The sequence below is a fragment of the Staurois parvus genome, unplaced genomic scaffold, assembly GCF_062004578.1.
Source record: "Staurois parvus isolate SC_StPar_1 unplaced genomic scaffold, SC_StPar_1.0 ptg000303l, whole genome shotgun sequence".
NCBI lineage: Eukaryota > Metazoa > Chordata > Amphibia > Anura > Ranidae > Staurois > Staurois parvus.
In genome coordinates this window covers 17,739,465-17,758,185 of record NW_028318099.1, presented here as the reverse complement: position 1 = coordinate 17,758,185, position 18,721 = coordinate 17,739,465, and the positions used below count along the sequence as shown (strand labels likewise).

Genomic DNA, 18,721 nt, shown 5'->3' with positions numbered 1-18,721 from the left:
TACCCACAGGACGCACCACTAATGTATTCTCCTGTATAAACACAAAAAAGAAAACCTGTAGTCTCTTCCCTTTTTGTTCTGTTAGATCCAACCAGACAGACTACACTAGCAAATGTATACAACATCTAAGGACGCTCAGCATAAAGCAATTTTTTTATTGGATGTTTTATAGCAGAAAGCTAAAATATGGGGTTTTTTTTTTCAAAATTCTCAGTCTTTTTTCATTTATATAATAAAAAATAAACAACCCAGTGGTGATCAAATACCACCAAAATCAAACTCTAGTTGTGTGAAAATTATATAAATTGTGCTTCGGTACAGCATTGCATAACCATGCAATTACCAGTTAAAGCAGCGCAGTGCAAAATAGAAAACAAAATGGCCTGGCCATAAAGGGAGTAAAACCTTCCAGAGCTGAAGTGTTGAAGCAAACCCAGCCTAGTAGAGCTTATTACACTACACCTAAAACTAAGTTTGCAGCAGTTACAGTGACACCGAGGCAGGATAGTTCCAACAATACTTTTATTTAGCTTTGATGTCGCTTGACAGCTGTGGTATCATCCCACTATACTTCCAATCAGTAGCTTCTCAGTATCAGTAGCCTAGCATGATAAAAACACAAATATTTGGAATAGAAACATTTCTATGGCCATATCCCCCAATTAAAAACTTAATTCATTATGAGTGTAACATTTCACTGTTTCCAGGCTGGGGACTGTTTCTTTCAAGAATGCAATGGCTTTTATTCTCCCACCACCTAAAAGTCAGATAACCCGTCAAGGTCTCCAGCAGTAGAGGAAGTTGGAAGATTAAAGCAGGACAATTAAATAAACAGGATCACATCATCCAAAACTTCACCTAATTATTAAAATTGAAGATATAAAATGTTAATATTTGGAACATTTAAAGCAGTAGTAGACTGTGGTCTACACAGGGACATCACTTTTCTGCTATGATTAGGCATCAAGGTATATGAATAGTTCAAAAGGACTCTCACAAACCCATACTGAGATGAGAAGTGTACCATGTGTCAATTGCCCCAAACCCATGCCAAAGCCCCCTGGCCTATTTAGCGTGAGGCAAACAAAGCGTTTGCCTACAGTGCCTCTTGAGGACCTGGAGACCTGGTGAGGCTTCGACACGGAATCCGAGGAGGCTGCGCGCTGCTGGAGGGTGTAAGCTTCCCGCACAAGGAAGGAAGACACTGGGCTTGGCTCTGGAGAAGTTAAGGTTAGTGCTTTACTAACTCACTTTCTGTTTGCGTGCGAGGGGAGCAGCTCTTTTTTGGCAGAATTGCATTGACGGGGCCCGGGGGGTAGGGGTATTTTGCTGGTAGTGGTAGTGGGTGCCCAATTTTAGTAGCGGTGGTGGGTGTTGGGGGGGATGATAGGTGCTGGTGGGTGGTGCTGCCCTAGGCAACCCTATTTAGCTGCCCTAGGCAACCTTATTTTAGTGTTGCCTAGGGCAGCACAAGAGCTAAATGCACGACTGACATACACACACACATGTAATTGGTTTATAGCTGTGGATGATTCCAACACATAGGCAATATTGTATGTCATTATAATATGTGCAATGTTAGCTCTGAGCTCTGACTCTGCAAAGCGGAACCAACTGGTCTGCTGGTGAACTGTACGCTGAGCAGGTGGATGACAGGTTCGTGTCCGCTCAGCTTGTGTAGAGTGGACAGGGACACAGGACGATCGGATGTAAATGGAATGCCTGTTCATTTACACTTGACTGTCATTCGATCAGCTAGACGGAATTACCTAGGATCCCTAGCAGTGATAGAAGATTGTAGCACTTCTATACTTGTTTTCCATAATCCACACAAAGTAGTGGTGAAGATTCCCTTGACAGCGAACGTATTAACAGATGTCATGTCAATTCCAAGGAGAGGGAAACCGAGCGATTCCCTCTCATAGCGCCACAGCAGCAGCTCTTTGCTCCCGCCGGCCAGGCCATCTGTGAGTGAAGCCGGTGAGCAGTAGGACCGGGCACGCTCTCATACATACGTTAGTCACCTGCTGGAGGCATGGAGCTGGGTTGGGAGATCAGCAGCACATGAAAAAGTTTGATGATTACCGACTACCTCCAGGGAAGTCCTGGCTGTAGCTGGTGGGCGCTTTATAAAGACTATGGGATAAAGATAAAAATGTAAACCCTGCTGCTTGGCCGCAACAAATGTAAAAAGAAACCACCTGCCTGGTACCCAGAACTGAGGCCCTGGGCATTGGGAGATATGATTTGCACATCCCTGTAAAAGCTTAATCTGTATTGAGTTAATAAATAACAAATATTTGTCAATTTTAAATTCTGTCTTTTTACAAAATGGTGAAAATTGAACATATGCTATAATGTAAATAACCAAATCTCTCTAAGCACCTAGAGGTTTTATTTGTCACTTACAGCTTTCAGAGTTTGTAAAAGACCCCCCCCCCCCAACCATATATTCTCTGAAGCACATGACCAGTAGAATAAAAATAAAGGTACTGCCAATTTTTAAGGCCCTGTGAAATTTGCGCAAATGTTTATCAAAACAATATTTTCGCTAAAAATGCACTAAAATCATTCTTGCATACACAAATCAGCGCACAGCTTATCCTTCAATCACCACAAAGATCTCCATATGCTCTCATCAGATTCTTCCAATTAAGCATGCGTTGTATACTGCCTATGAAGAAATGCGCCAGAAGGAAGTGACGTCAGCCGTAAACTGGAAGTGCCACTGTGGCCATTTTGGAATAGGTCGTTTGTACTCATTATCCATGTAAGCGCAATTTTAATAATAAATATGCCATTTTACTTTTTCTGCTGCGCTATGGGCATGTGTATTTGATTTTATATGTTGATCGGGAGAATATGAAGAATCAGTAAGAAGAGGTGAAAGTGGAGATTAAATGAAGGATTCAAAGGCACATATTGATTCATTCAGGGTAAAGTGCATGCTCAAAGGTGAGGAGCACGTTTCACGGTTTGAACACTGGAGGTGGATAGTGCACTGTACACACCAATCAAGAGTTTGGGATATATTGATGAAGAGAGTTACACAGATTACACACACAGAATTTACTCCTTGAGGGTAAAAGTATTTATTGTGAATAGTGCTGGACATCAACCACGGAGTGATTTAAAAATTTTGAGCACGTTTTTGGTTTTGTGAAGTGAGAACATGGGTGTATCACATTAATGAGTTTACTAGAACTTACTACACTATATTAGTTTATTTTAATTTTTGGGAGAGTTGGATCAGTGGAGTAGGTGGAAAAGGAGAGAAGGAAGACTGAATTGTACACAACGCATGCTTAATTGAAAGAATCTGGTGAAAGCATATGGAGATCTTTGTGGTGATTGAAGGATAAGCTGTGTGCTGATTTGTGTATACAAAACTGTTTGTTCTGCCCTGGGGGCTTTTTTATTTTCAGCTGCACATTGATGTGACTTTTGATGCTTGTAGCAATAAGAAGACACTAAAACCAGTATTAGTGGATACCAACACAGCAAAGTTTACAAAACTCCTGCTAAATTTCAACTAAATGTAAAAGCTTAACCTGTATTGAGGTAATAAATAAATATTTGTCAATTTTAAAATTGCGCCTTTTTTCGAAATGTTGCTGGAAATCTGGAGGTTTTCATTTTTCACTTACAACTTTCAGAGCATTGCCCCCATTTGCATTACATTTCTCCATTACAGCACTGCCCCCTTCAGATCTCCATCCACAGCACTGCCTTCTTCACATCCCCTCCACAGACCTGCTCCCCTTTTCATTTCCCACCACAGCACAGCCGCCCTTTACATCACATCTCCCCCCAGCACTGCCCTCTTTACATCACATCTCCCCCCAGCACTGCCCTCTTTACATCACATTGCCCCCTTTTGCATTACATTTCTCCACCACAGCACTGCCCCCTTCAGATCTTCATCCACAGCACTGCCTTCCTCACATCCCCTCCACAGAACTGCTCCCCTTTTCATTTCCCACCACAGCACAGCCGCCCTTTACATCACATCTCTCCCCAGCACTGCCCCCTTTACATCACATTGTCCCCCCACAATACTGTCCCCTTATACATCACATCCCCCCACAGCACAGCCCCCCTTTACATCTTCTCCCTACCACACTACCCCCTTTAAGTCTCCTCCCACAGCACTGCCCCCTTTATGTGTCCTCCCCAAAGCACAGCCCCCCTCCTACCATCATGGCCCTCCTTGACATCTCCCCCACTTCTTTCACATGTCCCCTCCCTTCCAGCACTTGCCCCCTTCACATCACCCCCCACAGCACTGCTCCCTTTCAAATCCCCCCCCCCCTTGCTCCCCTGCACATTACCCTCCTCCTACAGCCCAGCTCCTCTTTCACATCACCCTCCTCTCCCACCATGGTAATGTGCTTCCCCCCTTCCGCCACCAGCTTCAAATCACCCCCCCCCAACATCACCCCCTATCTCCCCTTCACAGCCATGTCCTTTTGCCTACCTTACACAGAGCGGAGAGTGACCGGCAAACACAGCAGCATTGGATGGAGGGCAGGAGCAGGGGGCTGCCGAGCTTCACTTTTCCTATTACAAGCTGGCGATTGGCTGCTAGGATCTCCCGATGCCCCAGCAACCAATCACCTGCTAGTTACCGTAATTTGGAAAGTTAACTCGTGCAGCTCCTGTTTTTGCCCTCCATCCAGTGCCTTTAGCTCTATGTTCATTGTTATCCCCTGCCTCCCACTCTCTGCGCTGCCTTTAGAATGACAGTGGTGGAGGCCAGGGGGAAGGAAGACTCCTAAATGGTGTGACTGTGGGTCCGGATGGGACAGCGGCTCTGTCTGGATCTAGACAGTGGTCCGCCATTTACTGATGCCTGTACTAAGCTATGGTCATCCTATAGAACTGCATCAGTGGTACAGTGATTACTAGGATACATATACCTTTGTATGGGAAGTGGAAGAGAGACGGGAACCCAGAACCATTGAGATGCCTATATTGATCCCCAAGGAAGGGGAAAAGTGTTGGTTGTCCTGTTTTAGCCAATAGGTCAATGCTGGAAGGTGAGAGTCCATCTTAAATAACGAGTGTGGTGATGCACATTTATGGAAAGTTTTACAGCACCAATAAAGCGGGTCACCTACCAGTAGGAGGATCAAATTATTTTGAACTTTTTTCCTCAACTGGAATAGGAGTGTTCTTTGGGACTATCACTTGCACTTTCACAGACTGTATATATCTATAATGTGGATCCACGTCTGATTAATATTTTGCAAAGGAGTATCCTGGAATATTTGCATCCATTTTTTTTTCAATTAGTACACATACGGCAGAGTATAAATTATTATTTTAAGTTTTATTTGCAATTTTTTTTTCAGGCGTGTGTTTGATCAGTTGAAAGTAGAGGTTTGAGGTTGGTACTTTTTCAGGCATGTGTTGAACAGGCTATAAGGGGAGGTTGGAAGCCAGTATTTTTTTTAGGCATGTGTTGGATTAGCTAAATGGGGAGGTTAGAGGCTGATGCATTTTTTTGTACTTTTTTTTTGGCGTGTGTTGGACCAGCTATTGGGGGAGGTTGGATGCCAGTATTTATCATTTGAGGCATGTGTTGGATGAACTAAAAGGAGAGGTTTTTTTCTGGCGTGTGTTGGGTTGGTTATAAGGGGAGGTTAGAGGCCAGTATTTTTCATTGTAGGCATGTATTGGATCAGCTAAAAGGTGTTTGTTGGACTGGCTGTAGGGGAGGTTGGAAGCTAGTGATTTTTCATAAAACCAAAAAATATTGTGTGTTGTGCTGCTGCCAAAAAATCAATAATAATAAAGTATATAATTAAATGGTACTATATATAAAAGTATGCAACATCAAACAAAAATACTTTGGAAAATATTAATCACACGTGGATCCACATTATAGGTATACAGTGGATATAAAAAGTCTACACACCCCTGTTAACATGTCAGGTTTCTGTGATGTAAAAAAATGAGACTATAAATAATTTCAGAACTTTTTCCACCTTTAATGTGGCCTACAGTATAAACTGCACAACTCAATTGAAAAACAAACTGAAATCTTTTAGGGGGGGAAGTAAACATAGAAAACTAAAATAATGTGGTTGCATAAGTGTGCACATCCTCTTAAAACTGGGGATGTAGCTGTGTTCAGAATTAGGCAATCACATTTAAAACATGGTTAAATAGTCAGTACACACCTGCCATAATTTAAAGTGCCTCTGATTAACCCCAAATAAAGTTCAGCTCTTCTAGTAGGTCTTTCCTGACATTTTCTTAGTCGCATCCTACAGCAAAAGCCATGGTCTGCAGTGAGCTTCCAAAGCATCAGAGGGATCTCACTGTTAAAAGGTATGTCAGGAGAAGGGTACAAAAGAATTTTAAAGGCATTAGATATACCATGGAACACAGTGACGACAGTCATCATCAAGTGGAGACAATATGGTGCAACAGTGACATTACCAAGAACTGGACGTCCCTCCAAAATTGATGAAAAGACGAGAAGAAAACTGGTCTGGGAGGCTGCCAAAAGGCCTACAGCAACATTAAAGGAGCTGCAGGAATATCTGGCAAGTACTGGCTGTGTGGTACATGTGACAACAATCTCCCGTATTCTTCATATGTCTGGGCTATGGGGTAGATTGACAAGACGGAAGGCTTTTCTTACGAAGAAAAAAATCCAAACCCGGCTAAATTTTGCAAAAACACATCTGAAGTCTCTCAAAAGCATGTAGGAAAATGTGTTATGGTCTGATGGAACCAAGGTTGAACTTTTTGGCCATAATTCCAAAAGATATGTTTGGCGCACAAACCACACTGAACGTCATTAAAAAAACACCATACCCACAGTGAAGCATGGTGGTAGCAGCATCATGCTTTGGGGCTGTTTTTCTTCAGCTGGAACTGCGGCATTAGTCAAGGTAGAGGGAATTATGAACAGTTCCAAATACTAGTCAATATTGGCACAAAATCTTCAGGCTTCTGCTAGAAAGCTGAACATGAATAGGAACTTCATCTTTCAGCATGACAACGACCCAAAGCATACATCCAAATCAGCAAATATTGAAGTTTTGGAATGGCCCAGCCAGAGCCCAGACCTGAATCCTGAAAATCTGTGGGGTGATCTGAAGAGGGCTATGCACTGGAGATGCTCTTGCAATCTAACATATGTGGAGTGTTTTTGCAAGGAAGAGTTGGCAAATTTTGCCAGGTCAAGATGTCCCATGCTGATAGACTCATACCCAAAAAGACTGAGTGCTGTAATAAAATCAAAAGGTGCTTAAACAAAGTATTAGTTTAAGGGTGTGCACAATTATGCAACCATATTATTTTAGTTTTTTAGTATTTTTACTTCCATCCACCTAAAAGATTTCAGTTTATTGTTTAACTGAGTTGTACAGTTTATAGGTTGCATTAAAGGTGGAAAAAGTTCTGAAATTATTTATCTTTGTCTAATATTTTTACATCACAGAAACCTGACATTTTAACAGGGGTGTGTAGACTTTTTAGATCCACTGTATATATACAGTCTGTGATAAGTGCACGTGATAGTACCAAAGAAAACTCCTACTCCAATCGCGGTTGGACTGGCTATAAGGGGAGGTTGGAGGCCAATATTTTTTTTTCTTTTTGCAATTTGGCACCAGCAATAAAATTTTGGCTGAAATAATATGACATTAGTCTCATAATACTGTAAATGGTGAAAATAATCCTTTTGGTGCTAGTGACATTCCAAACTTTGTTAACACTATGAGCACCCAAGACTTAGAATAGTCATAGCCATGCATCCTGAACATATATTTTAGAAGGGACACAGAAATCCTGCAAGCTGTCATCGTGACCAAGCAAAAGCCATAAGGTAGATCCAATAGCTCTGCTGCCTCCAGAGGGGTTCACCATTGTATGATAGCAGCATGTCCCAAGTTGGGAACTCTGTGTGGCTTCACATATCTTTGCAAATATATGCAACAAAAATATCTGTCACAGCGTGAGGAAAGTATTGCCGATAACCGGTAATTGTCAGAGGACTGGTGATCAGTGCCCAACAGTGCCGCCCACCTGTGCCCAACAGTGCCACCCACTTGTGCCCAGCAGTGTCTAGTAGTGCCACCCACCAGTGCCCATCAGTGCCACCCATCAGTGCCCAGCAGTGCCACCAGTCAGTGCCCAGCAATGCCACCAGTCAGTGCCACCCATCAGTGCCGTTTATCAGTGCCCATCATTGTTGCATATCAGTGCAGCCTCATCAGTGCCGCCTCATGAGTGCCGCCTATCAGTGCCCATCAGTGCTACCTATTAGTGCAGCCTCATCAATGCACATCAGTGAAGGAGAAAAATTACCTGTTTGCAAATTTTATAATAGAAACAGAAAAACATTTTTTTTTAATTTTTACTCTTTTTTTGTTTATAGCACAAAAAATAAAACACCCAGCAGCAATTAAATACCACCAAAAGAAAGCTCTATTTTTGTGAAAAAAATTATAAAAATGTCATATTGGTGTAGTGTTGCATGACCGCGCAATTGTCATTCAAAATGTGACAGCACTGAAAATTGGCCTGGACAGGCAGGGGGTATAAGTGCCCAGTAGGCAAGTGGTTAATAGACTATCAGCTGTTGAATGTATATCTAAATAATGTGACAGAGAGAGTATCTCTGCCTTGTCCTTGCTACTATCTCACATGCACAGTGACAGATATCTGGATCTGTGCTAGTGTATGTCTTGTGGCCAGTATATTGGAGCATAATATACAGCTCCTGTTATTCTATTTAATCCTGTCCCTTCTGGTCTGGGATTCTATAGCTAGTTTTAGCTAAGGGCTCAATAACCAGGAACCATTCTTGTAGCAACCATAGAAGCAGGACGTGTAGACAGAATATTATCATTGTTATCTATTATTACTTGAATTACTACTTTTTAAAGTGGTATTTACTACCTTGTTTTCATGTAATTAATGTTTGGAGAACAAACGGAAACTTCATGAAATAGTAGATAAGGTGAAGAGATTTGAGAGCTCTCTTCTAGATTGATGTCTATGTGCAATGAATCACTTGATTTGGCACTATTGAGGATAGCTGGTGAACCATTTTTGATACTTACAGTAAAAGTATTCATACCCCTTGGCATTTTCCACACTTTGTCATGTTACAACCAAAATTGTAAATGTGTTTTATTGGGATTTTATGTGATAGACCAACACAAAGTGGCACATAATTGTGAAGTGGAAGGAAAATGGGAAATGGTTTTCAAAAATGTTTATAAATAAAGATCTGAAAAGTGTGGAGTGCATATGTATTCAGCCCCCCGAGTCAATACTTTATAGAACCACCTTTCGCTGCAATTACAGCTGCAAGTCTTTTTGGGAATGTCTCTACCAGCTTTGCACATCTACAGAGTGACATTTTTGCCCATTCTTCATTGCAAAATAGCTCAAACTCTTTCAGATTGGATGGAGCACATCTGTGAACAGCAATTTTCAAGTCTAGCCAGAGATTCTCAATTGGATTTAGGTCTAGACTTTGACTGGGCCATTCTAACACACGAATATGCTTTGATTAAACCATTCCATTGTAGTTCTGGCTGTATGTTGAGGGTCGTTGTCCTGCTGGAAGGTGAACATCCGCCCCAGTCTTTTACAGACTCTAAAAGGTTTTCTTCTAAGATTGCCCTATATTTGGCTCCATCCATCTTCACATCAACTCTAACCAGCTTCCCTGTCCCTGCTGAAGAAAAGCATCCCCACAACATAATGCCACCACCATGTTTCACAGTGGTGATGGTGTGTTCAGGGTGATGTGCGGTGTTAGTTTTCAGCCACACATAGCATTTTGCTTTTAGGCCAAAAAGTTCAATTTTGGTCTCATTTGACCAGAACACCTTCTTCCACATGTTTGCTGTGTCCCCCCACATGGCTTCTTGTAAACAGCAAATGGGACTTCTTATGGCTTTCTTTCAACAATGGCTTTCTTCTTCCCACTCTTCCATAATGGCCAGATTTGTGGAGTGCATGACTAATAGCTGTCCTGTGGACAGATTCTCCCACCTGAGCTCTGGATCTCTGCAGCTCCTCCAGAGTTACCATCAGCTTCTTGGCTGCTTCTCTGATTAATGCTCTCCTTCCCCAGCCTGTCAGTTTAGCTGGACAGCCATGTCTTGGTAGGTTTGCTGTTGTGCCATTCTCTTTCATTTTCAGATGATGGATTGAACAGTGCTCCGTGAGATGTTCAAAGCTTGGGATATTTTATTATAACCTAACCCTGCTTTAAACTTCTCCACAACTTTAGCCCTGACCTGTCTGGTGTGTTCCTTGGCCTTCATGATGCTGTTTGTTCATTGATGTTCTCTAACCAACATCTGAGGGCTTCACAGAACAGCTGTATTTATACTTAGATTAAATTACACACAGATGGACTATATTTACTAATTAGCGACTTCTGAAGGAAATTGGTGCCACTAGATTTTAGTTATGGGTATCAGAGTAAAGGGGGCTGAATATAAATGCACACCACATTTTTTAGATATTTATTTGTAAAAAAATTTGAAAACCATTTATCATTTTCCTTCCACTTCACAACTATGTGCCACTTTGTATTGATCTATCACATAAAATACCAATAAAATACATTTACATTTTTGTTTGTAATATAACAAAATGTGGAAAATGTCAAGGGGTATGAATACTTTTTCAAGGCACTGTATGGTACTTTTTCAAGGCCTAGTGGACTTGACGTTGGAACGCTCCTCCCAGCTGTCGGCTGTGTTGATCGCGGTGCAGGAGGTTCGTCCCTTGGTTTTTCCATTGTGGATGTGGCATTTTAGAGGCTGTCATTGCTGGTGTCGGCTAGACACCTTCTTTGTGAGTGCAATACTTTACTAATAAAATTTTACTGGTTTTAAACGTACTGCACCATCATATCTCTTCTTATTCCTCGAGCTTTGCCCATGTTATTGGAAGATCATTTGCTGCCTAGCTGTTCCATATGTGCTGATTGGATCACTATTGGTTGCCGTTCCTCTACTGGGATATCCTGCAGATCATCGCTCCCAGAGCAAAATGCTATCATTCTGGTTTATAATATAATCAGCATATAGCTCTGGTGAGTGTATTCATTTCATCTGGTGTTGGATTCACACATGGGTGTTTTTTTTTCAAGATTGACATTAAGTTGATATTGGACTATCGCTGTTATGGTGGCTGGATTTATGTTTATATTTATGAATTTATTTATATTTTTATTATTTATCCTTGCATTTTTTGTGAATAATTTTGCGCACTTTTTATTGATACACTGTATAAACAGGCTGCAGCATGGTGACCAAAAGGTATAAATGCATGAATTGTGCCACACACAGAACTCCAATAACTGCACCACATCGACATGTATGAACCACTTGCTGCCACTGTATTGATGCACAGGACCCCACTCCCTGCACCACTTCAAACTGTATGACCCCGCTTGCTGCCATCGCACAAATGCACGTGACCATGCTAGCCACAACCACATTGATGCTAAAACCTCAAATGCTGCCACTGCATTGGCCTGCTAGCCATCACCATACTTTCACACACATTACATTATATTAGGGGTTGATTGTGGCCATGTCAATACATACATTTACATTTGTATGTGCGTGGGAGTGGGAGTGGGGGGGGGCTCAAACATTTTTTTTGGGGGGGGGGGGATTTTATGTGCTTGGGTGTCTGCACTCTGCAATCTACAGAGCTCCCCTTTACATCAGAGTCTGCACAATTCCTCCCTTACATCAGAGTCCCCTCTTACATCAGAGTCCCCAGAGTTCCTCCTTACATCATAGTCCGTACAGTTCCTCTTTCTTAAGTGTCCACAGAGTTCCTTCTTGTTTTAGAGTCCCCATAATTCCACCTTACATCAGAGTCCCCAGAGTTCCCCCTTACATCATAGTCTGCAGAAATTTCCCTTACATCAAAGTCCCTAGAATTCCTCTTTACAAAAGTGTCCACAGAGTTCTCCCTTAGAGTCCACCTTTACATCAGAGTCCCCAGAGTTCTTCCTTACATCAGAGTCTGCAGAATTCTCCCTTACATTAGGGTTCACAAAGTTCCTCTTTACATCAGAGTTAACAGAAGAACAAAACGAAACCAGCGCTCAAATCTTCATGCAGACTAAGGAGATTTTGAATGCCAAACGTTGAGGTGCAGCCCTTCAGGGGCTGCACCTCAACGAGGGCTCAAAGAGGGCTGTCCACTGGAGATGCTCTTGCAATCTGACATATTTGGAGTGTTTTTGCAAGGAAGAGTTGGCAAATATTGCCAGGTCAAGATGTCCCATGCTGATAGACTCATGCCCAAAAAGACTGAGTGCTGTAATAAAATCAAAAGGTGCTTAAAAAAAGTATTAGTTTAAGGGTGTGCACAATTATGCAACCATATTATTTTAGTTTTTTATTTTTACTTCCGTCCACCTAAAATATTTCAGTTTATTGTTTAACTGAGTTGTACAGTTTATAGGTTGCATTAAAGGTGGAAAAAGTTCTGAAATTATTTATCTTTGTCTAATATTTTTACATCACAGAAACCTGACATTTTAACAGGGGTGTGTAGACTTTTTAGATCCACTGTATATATACAGTCTGTGATAAGTGCACGTGATAGTACCAAAGAAAACTCCTACTCCAATCGCGGTTGGACTGGCTATAAGGGGAGGTTGGAGGCCAATATTTTTTTTTCTTTTTGCATTTTGGCACCAGCAATAAAATTTTGGCTGAAATAATATGACATTAGTCTCATAATACTGTAAATGGTGAAAATAATCCTTTTGAGTGCTAGTGACATTCCAAACTTTGTTAACACTATGAGCACCCAAGACTTAGAATAGTCATAGCCATGCATCCTGAACATATATTTTAGAAGGGACACAGAAATCCTGCAAGCTGTCATTGTGACCAAGCAAAAGCCATAAGGTAGATCCAATAGCTCTGCTGCCTCCAGAGGGGTTCACCATTGTATGACAGCAGCATGTCCCAAGTTGGGAACTCTGTGTGGCTTCACATATCATTGCAAATATATGCAACAAAAACATCTGTCACAGCGTGAGGAAAGTATTGCCGATAACCGGCAATTGTCAGAGGATTGGTGATCAGTGCCCAACAGTGCCGCCCACCTGTGCCCAACAGTGCAACCCACTTGTGCCCAGCAGTGCCACCCACTTGTGCCCAGCAGTGTCTAGTAGTGCCACCCACCAGTGCCCATCAGTGCCGCCCAGCAGTGCCACCCATCAGTACCCAGCAGTGCCACCAGTCAGTGCCATCAGTCAGTGCCACCCGTCAGTGCCGTTTATCAGTGCCCAGCATTGTTGCATATCAGTGCAGCCTCATCAGTGCCGCCTCATGAGTGCCGCCTATCAGTGCCCATCAGTGCTACCTATTAGTGCAGCCTCATCAACGCACATCAGTGAAGGAGAAAAATTACCTGTTTGCAACATTTTATAATAGAAACAGAAAAACATTTTTTTTAAATTTTTACTCTTTTTTTGTTTATAGCACAAAAAATAAAACACCCAGCAGCAATTTAATACAAACAAAAGAAAGCTCAATTTTTGTGAAAAAAATTATAAAAATGTCATATTGGTGTAGTGTTGCATGACCGCGCAATTGTCATTCAAAATGTGACAGCGCTGAAAATTGGCCTGGACAGGCAGGGGGTATAAGTGCCCAGTAGGCAAGTGGTTAATAGACTATCAGCTGTTGAATGTATATCTAAATAATGTGACAGAGAGAGTATCTCTGCCTTGTCCTTGCTACTATCTCACATGCACAGTGACAGATATCTGGATCTGTGCTATTGCATGTCTTGTGGCCAGTATATTGGAGCATAATATACAGCTCCTGTTATTCTATTTAATCCTCTCCCTTCTGGTCTGGGATGCTATAGCAAGTTTTAGCTAAGGGCTCAATAACCAGGAACCATTCTTGTAGCAACCATAGAGGCAGGAAGTGTAGACAGAATATTATCATTGTTATCTATTATTACTTGAATTACCACTTTTTAAAGTGGTATTTACTACCTTGTTTTCATGTAATTAATGTTTGGAGAACAAACGGAAACTTCATGAAATAGTAGATAAGGTGAAGAGATTTGAGAGCTCTCTTCGAGATTGATGTCTATATGCAATGAATCACTTGATTTGGCACTATTGAGGATAGCTGGTGAACCATATTGGATACTTACAGTAAAAGTATTCATACCCCTTGGCATTTTCCACACTTTGTCATGTTACAACCAAAATTGTAAATGTGTTTTATTGGGATTTTATGTGATAGACCAACACAAAGTGGCACATAATTGTGAAGTGGAAGGAAAATGAGAAATGGTTTTCAAAAATGTTTATAAATAAATATCTGATTAGTGTGGAGTGCATTTGTATTCAGCCCCCCGAGTCAATACTTTGTAGAACCACCTTTCGCTGCAATTACGGCTGCAAGTCTTTTTGAGAATGTCTCTACCAGCTTTGCACATCTAGTGAGTGACATTTTTGCCCATTCTTCTTTGCAAAATAGCTCAAGTTCTGTCAGATTGGATGGAGAGCATCTGTGAACAGCAATTTTCAAGTCTAGCCAGAGATTCTCAATTGGATTTAGGTCTAGACTTTGACTGGGCCATTCTAACACAGGAATATGCTTTGATTAAACCATTCCATTGTAGCTCTGGCTGTATGTTGAGGGTCATTGTCCTGCTGAAAGGTGAACATCCGCCCCAATCTCAAGTCTTTTGCAGACTCTAAAAGGTTTTCTTCTAAGATTACCCTATATTTGGCTCCATCCACCTTCACATCAACTCTGTCCAGCTTCCCTGTCCCTGCTGAAGAAAAGCATCCCCACAACATAATGCCACCACCATGTTTCACAGTGGTGATGGTGTGTTCAGGGTGTTGTGCGATGTTAGTTTTCAGCCACACATAGCATTTTGCTTTTAGGCCAAAAAGTTCAATTTTGGTCTCATCTGACCAGAACACCTTCTTCCACATTTTTGCTGTGTCCCCCACATGGCTTCTCGAAAACTGCAAATGGGACTTCTTATGGCTTTCTTTCAACAATGGCTTTCTTCTTGTCACTCTTCCATAAAGGCCAGATTTGTGGAGTGCACGACTAATAGCTGTCCTGTGGACAGATTCTCCCACCTGAGCTGTGGATCTCTGCAGCTCCTCCAGAGTTACCATCAGTTTCTTGGCTGCTTCTTTGATTAATGCTCTCCTTCCCCAGCCTGTCAGTTTAGGTGGACAGCCATGTCTTGGTAGGTTTGCTGTTGTGCCATTCTCTTTCCATTTTCAGATGATGGATTGAACAGTGCTCCGTGAGATGTTCAAAGCTTGGGATATTTTTTTATAACCTAACCCTGCTTTAAACTTCTCCACAACTTTAGCCCTGACCTGTCTGTTATGTTCCTTGGGCTTCATGATGCTGTTTGTTCATTGATGTTCTCTAACCAACATCTGAGGGCTTCACAGAACAGCTGTATTTATACTGAGATTAAATTACACACAGATGGACTATATTTACTAATTAGTGACTTCTAAAGGAAATTGGTGCCACTAGATTTTAATTAGGGGTATCAGAGTAAAGGGGACTGAATACAAATGCACACATTTTTTAGATATTTGTAAAAAAATTTGAAAACCATTTATCATTTTCCTTCCACTTCACAATTATGTGTACCTTTGTATTGATCTATCACATAAAATACCAATAAAATACATTTACGTTTTTGGTTGTAATATAACAAAATGTGGAAAATTTCAAGGGGTATGAATACTTTTTCCAGGCACTGTATGGTTCTTTTTCAAGGCCTAGTGGACTTGACGTTGGAACGTTCCTCCCAGCTGTCGGCTGTGTTGATCGCGGTGCAGGAGGTTCGTCCCTTGGTTTTTCCATTGTGGATGTGGCATTATAGAGGCTGTCATTGCTGGTGTCGGCTAGACACCTTCTTTGTGAGTGCAATTCTTTACTAATAAAATTTTACTGGTTTTAAACGTACTGCACCATCATATCTCTTCTTATTCCTCGAGCTTTGCCCATGTTATTGGAAGATCATTTGCTGCTTAGATGTTCCATATGTGCTGCCTAGCTGTTCCATATGTGCTGCTTGGATCACTATTGGTTGCTGTTCCTCTACTGGGATATCCTGCAGATCATCGCTCCCAGAGCAAAATGCTATCATGCTGGTTTATAATATAATCAGCATATAGCTCTGGTGAGTGTATTCATTTCATCTGGTGTCGGATTCACACATGGGTGGTTTTTTTCAAGATTGACATTAAGTTGATATTGGACTATCGCTGTTATGGTGGCTGGATTTATGTTTATATTTATGAATTTATTTATATTTTTATTATTTATCCTTGCATTTTTTGTGAATAATTTTGCGCACTTTTTATTTATACACTGTATAAACAGGCTGCAGCGTGGTGACCAAAAGGTATAAATGCATGAATTGTGCCACACACAGAACTCCAATAACTGCACCACATCGACATGTATGAACCACTTGCTGCCACCGTACTGATGCACAGGACCCCACTCACTGCACCACTTCAAACTGTATGACCCCGCTTGCTGCCATCGCACAAATGCACATGACCATACTAGCCACAACCACATTGATGCTAAAACCTCAAATGCTGCCACTGCATTGGCCTGCTAGCCATCACCATACTTTCACACACATTACATTATATTAGGGGTTGGCAACAGGTTGATTGTGGCCATGTCAATACATACATTTACATTTGTATGTGCATGGGGGTGGGAGTGGGGGGGCTCAAATATTTTTTTTTGGGGGGGGATTTTATGTGCTTGGGTGTCTGCGCTCTGCAATCTACGGAGTTCCCCTTTACATCAGAGTCTGCACAATTCCTCCCTTACATCAGAGTCCCCAGAGTTCCTCCTTACATCATAGTCTGTACAGTTCCTCTTTCTAACGGTGTCCACAGAGTTCCTTCTTGTTTTAGAGTCCCCATAATTCCACCTTACATCAGAGTCCCCAGAGTTCCCCCTTACATCATAGTCTGCAGAAATTTCCCTTACATCAAAGTCCCTAGAATTCCTCTTTACAACAGTGTCCACAGAGTTCTCCCTTACCTCATAGTCCCCAGAATTCCGCCTTACACCAGAGTCCCCAGACTTTCCCTTTACATCAGGGTCCATCTTTATATCAGTGTCCCCAGAATTTCCCTTTACTTTAGAGTCCACCTTTACATCAGAGTCCCCAGAGTTCTTCCTTACATCAGAGTCTGCAGAATTCCCCCTTACATTAGGGTTCACAAAGTTCCTCTTTACATCAGAGTTAACAGAAGAACAAAACGAAACCAGCGCTCAAATCTTCATGCAGACTAAGGAGATTCTGGATGCCAAACGTTGAGTTGCAGCCCTTCAGAGATTGGGAAATCTAGGTGATGGTGAACAAAAACAAACAAGGGAGCACTCCCATCAAAGATTAACGTGGTACACCACATATTTATTGAAAAATTATAGATAAATACTCACAAACCAAAAGGGATAAAAACAGAACAGGTGATCCATAAGGACAGTCCAATGGATTCAAACACCTTGTAAAGGATAGGCTAACGCGTTTTGGGAGAGGAACCCCCTTCCTCAGAGCTAAAATGTAGACCCTATGATGGGAGTGCACCCTTGTTTGTTTTTGTTCACCATCAGAGTTAACAGAGTTCACCCCTAAATCTAAGTCCCCAGCAATCTCTCCTTCCAGGTTTCACAAAGCACCCCCTCCCTTATATCAGGGACTGATGACCAGACACTGAATGCATGTACTCCTGCACTGAACTGTGGACTCCCCGCTATTGGTATCCCCACATGGATTGGAGAAATGCAGGCCTTGCTGCCCTCAATGGACAAGGGAAATCCAAAAAAACAATACAATATTTAAAATGCACTGTACACTGTAACGCACTTGACACCACAATGCACTGTACTCTGTAACACACTGGACACCGCAATGCACTGTACTCTGTAACACACTGGACACCACAACACATGGTACACTAACACACTGGACACCACAACACATGGTACACTAACACCCTGGACACCGCAATGCACTGTACTCTGTATCGCACTTGGCATTGTAATGCACTGGACACCGCAATGCACTGTACACTAATGCACTGGACACCGCAATGCACTGCACACTCTAATGCACTTGACACCAAAATGTACTGTACTCTGTAACGCACTTAACACCAAAATGCAATGTACTCTGTAACGCACTAGACACCAAAATGCACTGTACACTTAACGCACTGGACACCAAAATGCACTGTACATTGTAACGCACTATTGGCAACCCTCAGCCAAACCACATAATTCTGTAGGAAATGTGTGACTTGGTATTAGATTGGGAGTAGAGGTCAGATATACGAGCCACTCTGAAAATTTTATTTCATCCTTCAACAGCTTTGATTAGTCAAAACAATGACAGATGATTGCTAAATGGCAGCTAAGAATCACATCATTTTGTCTATTGCTCTTTGACTTTGAAAAACGTCCCAGTAGTTAATGTGTATAGTCAGCTGCTGAATGTGGTATGTGGAGTACATGTAATAGATCCTTGGACCATGGTGGAAATACCTTGACATCATCGTGTGTTTAAAGACCTTGAGAGCAGCAGCTGGATGTAGGAGAGCTAGAAAAATCAACAAGCAAGATCAGAACATTAGAAATTTTCAAGGCTTTCTGTACTCATAAAA

The 18,721-nt window shown here is 41.7% G+C and overlaps 1 protein-coding gene across 2 annotated transcripts in view; it reads right to left on the bottom strand.

Annotated features, from left to right (window-relative positions):
• Nucleotides 1-18,389: 18,389 nt before the first annotated feature.
• BORCS7 (BLOC-1 related complex subunit 7) overlaps nucleotides 18,390-18,721 on the bottom strand; it is a 29,369-nt gene continuing 29,037 nt past the window's right edge. For both annotated transcript variants that reach the window (XM_089683310.1, XM_089683312.1), the window contains exon 6: nucleotides 18,390-18,657. The gene's annotated coding sequence lies outside the window, so the exon portion shown is untranslated. The remainder of the gene's footprint in view (nucleotides 18,658-18,721) is intronic.